The sequence below is a fragment of the Mauremys reevesii genome, unplaced genomic scaffold (genome assembly GCF_016161935.1).
Source record: "Mauremys reevesii isolate NIE-2019 unplaced genomic scaffold, ASM1616193v1 Contig17, whole genome shotgun sequence".
Lineage (NCBI taxonomy): Eukaryota > Metazoa > Chordata > Testudines > Geoemydidae > Mauremys > Mauremys reevesii.
Genome location: NW_024100793.1, coordinates 648,442 through 653,446, shown reverse-complemented (window position 1 = coordinate 653,446; position 5,005 = coordinate 648,442). Strand labels below are relative to the sequence as shown.

The 5,005-nt window shown below is 46.9% G+C and overlaps 1 long non-coding RNA gene across 1 annotated transcript; it reads right to left on the bottom strand.

Moving 5' to 3' along the window:
- LOC120393248 lies at window positions 1-1,280 on the bottom strand. The gene is made up of 3 exons (XR_005591965.1): window positions 1,216-1,280; window positions 952-1,047; window positions 1-57 (listed from the first exon to the last, which is right to left on the bottom strand). It is a non-coding gene; the product is annotated as an uncharacterized LOC120393248 (long non-coding RNA).
- Between the last annotated feature and the right edge of the window lie 3,725 nt (window positions 1,281-5,005).

The following is a 5,005-nucleotide window of genomic DNA, read 5'->3' as shown; positions in this document are numbered from 1 at the left end:
CTGCAAGGCCCTTTCTCTCTCCCACTCCTTCCCTGAACTGAACCATGTCCTTAGGAGCTGTTGGTAGAGCAGGGGAAAGGACAGAGTTAGTACCAGAAAATCCCTCCTAAAAGTTCCTCTTAAACAGGTTTAATTGTCACTAAAATCCCTCTCCAAAGCATCTGACCTCCATGTAGCAAAGGAATTACATGTTTAATGGAAGAGCCCCTTAGATATACAAGTCCCAGGGACCAGATTCACCTCTGGTGTACTGTAGCTCGATTGAAGCCAAAGGAGTTACATGAGAGATGAATCTGGGCCCGTGTATGTGATGTCTGCTGTAGACTGTCTGATGGGAGCTGTCTAGCACATTGCATACTGTTTGATGTCTGCTGCTGTGGTCTGTTTCCTGGGCAACTTCTCCCACACTGAGTGGCAAAATGACAGAGAGGAGCATTTCTTTTTATTAATTTGAATAAGAGCAGAGAAGTCTCCCCAGCCGAGCTCCTTTTTTAACTTCACTTTTATACTGAAGGTGCATCAAACTCCCCACCCCTCAGCTCTTCACGATATTCTGTTCATGTCTGAGGAACAGGAAGTCTGCTCTGAATGAGTTTCCATACACAGGGCTTAACTCAATATTCATGAAGTCCTCTTAGAAGAAGTGATCAGTTTCAACTGGTTCTCTTGGATTTGGCTACTGCAGTGGTGATTTTCTTGCCGCTCCAAGTAGTGTCAATGACACTGTAAGAACCTGGTCCCAATCCAGCCCTGGCATAAAATGGCACAGCTTCCGTGGATTTCAATGGGGCACATGCCCGCTTATCCCAGGAAGAATTTGGTACTTTCTCCCTAAAATTCACTCCGTTGTGGAAAATTCCTCCACAACTGAAGCTTGACCCCCTAAATCTCTGTCTCTTCCCTGCTGTAACACAAGAAACAATCTCCTCCACGGTTCAATGGTCTACTCACATCAAACATTTCCTGGAACCAGTCTGCGGTTGGTGCTTCCTCCAGCAATGTCTCCATTAGCTTGCCAAGAGCTTCAAAGGACCTCACGTAGAGTGACTGAAACCAGAAGAGAAGGAGTGAGGCTCAGCACAGATCATTTGTGTGTGTGGGCCGGGGAAAGCTAACCATAACCTTGCCAGGGAGGCCATGTGTGACTGCCATCACCCAGTGCCTGCTGGGCAGAAATACAGTGGATGGTGCCAGAGGAGAATTGTCATCACGTACTTGTATATGCAGAGCATCCTCTGCTGTCTCGCCTTCCTCTTTCGTCATCTCCAAGGGAGGAAGGGAAATAAACTTGTGAAGCACTGATCCAGGAGCTCATGGTTTTCCTCCATGGTCAGAGATGGTTTGAGCTTGCTGGCAGAAGAAAGATAGAGAGAAAAGTCATGCATTGGACTCAGTTCCACCTTCAAGTAAAAGAAACAGGTCCAATGACTAGAGATTGTCCCAATCTAGAACCCCAAATGCGAACAACCCTTCACTTTGCACCTCTCAAGTACTGGCTCATCTAGAAGTAAAGCTAAAACGTCAAGTCCCCTTTTTAGAGAAACCCACAAGCTTCCTTCCCCCTGCCAGCTAGCCAGACACCTGCCTCCCCATCTGAACTCTGCTCCATTGTACTGCATGCCCCACAACCTCCAATCTTGTGTCTTTCGAGCACAAACCCCCAAATGGACACATTCAAATCCTTAAGAACTAAAGTCCTGCTGTTGAGCAGCATGTGAGCCACAGGGCCACCCAGAGGATTCAGGGGGTCTGGGGTCTTTGGCGATGGGAATTGCCGCGAAGACCCAGTACTTCAGCGGTGGGTCCCGGGGCGGAAGGACCCCCCTTCGCCAAATTGCTGCCAAAGACCCGGAGCAGAAGCAGCTCCGGGGGCCTGGGCCCGTGGGAGTTTTCCAGGGCCTCGGTGAAGGACCCGCTCCACGGGCCCTGAAAAACTGTCATGGGGGCCCCTGCAGTCCAGGGCCTGGGGCAAATTGCGCACTTGCCCCCGGGAGGCCCTGGTGAGCCAAACCCTACAAGCATTAAACTGCTCCCTACCTGACACTCATGAATTTACAAATAAGAAGGCATCACAGTGCCAGGAAATATGGCAGAAAATAGCCTACCTCAGATGTCCAATGGCAAGAATCGCCTGGTAGCGAACTGGAGATGCCAGAGAATCCAGTGGTTCCTGTTTAATGAAGTCCTGAAATGCATGAATAGAGACATCAAAAATGGGAAATGGATTTGAAAGGCAGAGAGGCCTTCCTCTCACAACCTGAAACAGGGCCATATGCCAGACCTGGAATAAACAGACACCGTGCCCAGCAGGCTCTCTGCCTCAGAAATGGACCGTAGGGCCATCTGCAGGCTATACAGAGGACAGAAAGAGAACTCACAAGACACAAGCCATTCCTTCCAGTTACAGCCCACAATATGTCAGCATCCCTGCCAAGCTCAGAGGGGACCCAGCATCCTGGGTGCCGTGCAGGTAGCTCATGAGACTGCAGTAGTACAGTCACAGCCAATGGATAAAATATCATCTCCCTGGAAAACCGGTCTCATTACATTACAACAAACTCTCTTGTACTTCAGTCCTCAAAGCTCCTAATCACTCACCAGCATGTAGCCAAGGAACTCCAGTTTGTACGAGAATTCGAACTCCAGGGAGTCTCTGGTCTCCAAGATGGCACGGCTAATCTCCATGACATTGTGGATGAGGGTTAATTTTAGGTTCATGTCCTACATAATCCAGAAGGAGAAAGAAGAGGATGTGGATGAGAAACTGAGAGAAGAACCAGAGTCCAGACGATAAAGATCAGGAATTAAATCTAGCCTCAGGGAAGGAGAGAGGTATCCCCAGACCCCAGAAGGTAGTGGACTCTGGCTCTGCACCCACCTCAGAAGAAGAGAAAACCCAGGTTCATCAAATAAATCCAGGTCCACTTACACCAGAGCAGCCAGGACTCCTGCTTGATGTAGCAAGGAAACCAAGCTCTGTGCAATTTAAACAAGCAACTTGTGGATAGAAAGCATAAAAGCTGACAGCAGATTATTTAGAATGTACCTTGTTCGCAACAGTGATGCCCAGCACCTGAAAAACAAAATGCAAAACAGCTATTAGCAATGTAGATAGTCCCACATAACACACAACCTCAAAACGTCCTGGCTGATGACTATGGAGCAGAGAGAAATCACTATTGTTAAATCTTCTAAAAGGCAGGAAAGGTATCCAGAGGGGATGTTTTGCAGAGGTCAATATCAGGGGCCATCCTCCGTAATATCTGCATTTGTGAACTACTGGAAGATCTGTTTGGTTCAACTGTTTTTGGCAATGCCTAAGTGAAAGTCTCAGTTAGACAAGGCAGAACTGAATGGCAAAGTGACGTGGAAAGGTTGGACTGAGATGAGAGTCAGGACCAGCAGTCAGGCACCTGGGGAACAGAAATAACGCAGCACACACACAAACAAGACGACAGATAAGAGGTAAGGGAAGTAGTGAGTCCAAGAAACAGCGTGACAGTAAATTAACTAAATACAGGCTAGCACTAGACTCTCTTGGGTAGTAAAAAATAGAGCTAGATACATGTCCATATGAGGGGAGTGGTACTCTGAATTGCCTGAGTGTCACTGCGTCTGAATTACTGTGTAGCTGGGGTCGACAGAATTTAGAAGAATATAGAAAAACTAGAGAAAATACAAAGAAGAGCAACAAAAATGATACAACATGTGACAGCTCACACTCCGTCCATTACAGTTTTAAATTTGAGTTATGTGACACTTATCACGCAAAAGCTCTTACCTGACCACTGGCTCTGTAATGGAGAAGGATGTTCCCTGTGATGTCTGCCTCTACTCGGGAGAGAAGCTGGTCTTTTGGAGCATGGACAGCCACGCTGCTGTAGGCCAGCATCAGGGTGCTGCGAGTCTTGCCTCTTCTCCCATGGTGGTGGTCCTAGACAATCAGAAAGTTCTTCTGATTCCTTTTGCTTTGGAATTCTCACCTGCTGCTGACCGAGGAATTCCTCACAGCAGCAATAGCAGCTTGCACTTGCAAAGCTCTTTTCAGCCAAAGATCTCAAACCACTTGCAAAAAGTATTTAAGCAATATAATAACTGTGAGGTGTGGAGATATTAGTATCTCCATCATTCCCACTAGGTAACTCTGACACAGAGAACCTAAAATGCTGAACCTACAGCAGTGAAGTACAGGAGCTTAGTCATTGACACTGGTAGGTACAAGATCAGGCGCTAAATATCTTGCCTAAGGCTGCACAGTGAGTAAGTGGCAGAGCCAGCAGTGGAAGCCCAGAGGCCTAGTCTCCTGCTCTAGCCTCTAGATCAGTGGTTTTCAACCAGGGCTACTTGTGTACCCTGAGGGTCTGCAGAGGTCTTCCAGGGGGTTTATCAACTCATCTAGCTATTTGCCCAGTTTTACAGCAGACTACAAAGAATGCAAGTACAATATTTATATTCCAGTTGATTTATTTTATAATTATATGGTAAAAATGAGAAAATAAGCAATTTTCAGTAATAATGTGCTATGACACTTTAATAATTTTATGCCTGATTTTGTAAGCAAGTAGTTTTTAAGTGAGGTGAAATTTGGGGACAAATCAGACTCCTGAAAGCAGTACACTAATCTGGACAGGTTGAGAACCACTGCTCTAAATCACAGGTTCCATAATTGTCATCCATAGACCACTGGTGGTCTACCTAAAGCAGATTGGTTGGCCACATGTTGCTTGCAACACCTCCTCATTTCCAGCCACTAACTTGGATTAAAAAAAAACGCTAAAAATACCTTAAATGCTTTTCCATGCAAGCCACTGAGGTAGTTCCCACACATTGTGCATGGGAGGGGCGCTCAAGCCATGAGACATCAGATGATAAAAATCATTTGAGAGAACCGCAGCTCCAGACTGTGCTCCTCTCTGCTTAACTGCAGGCGTCACGTAGAACGCACACGCTGGGGGACAATGCGAGCTGAGCAGAACTGACACTACCCCGGGGCTGCTGCCCCTGC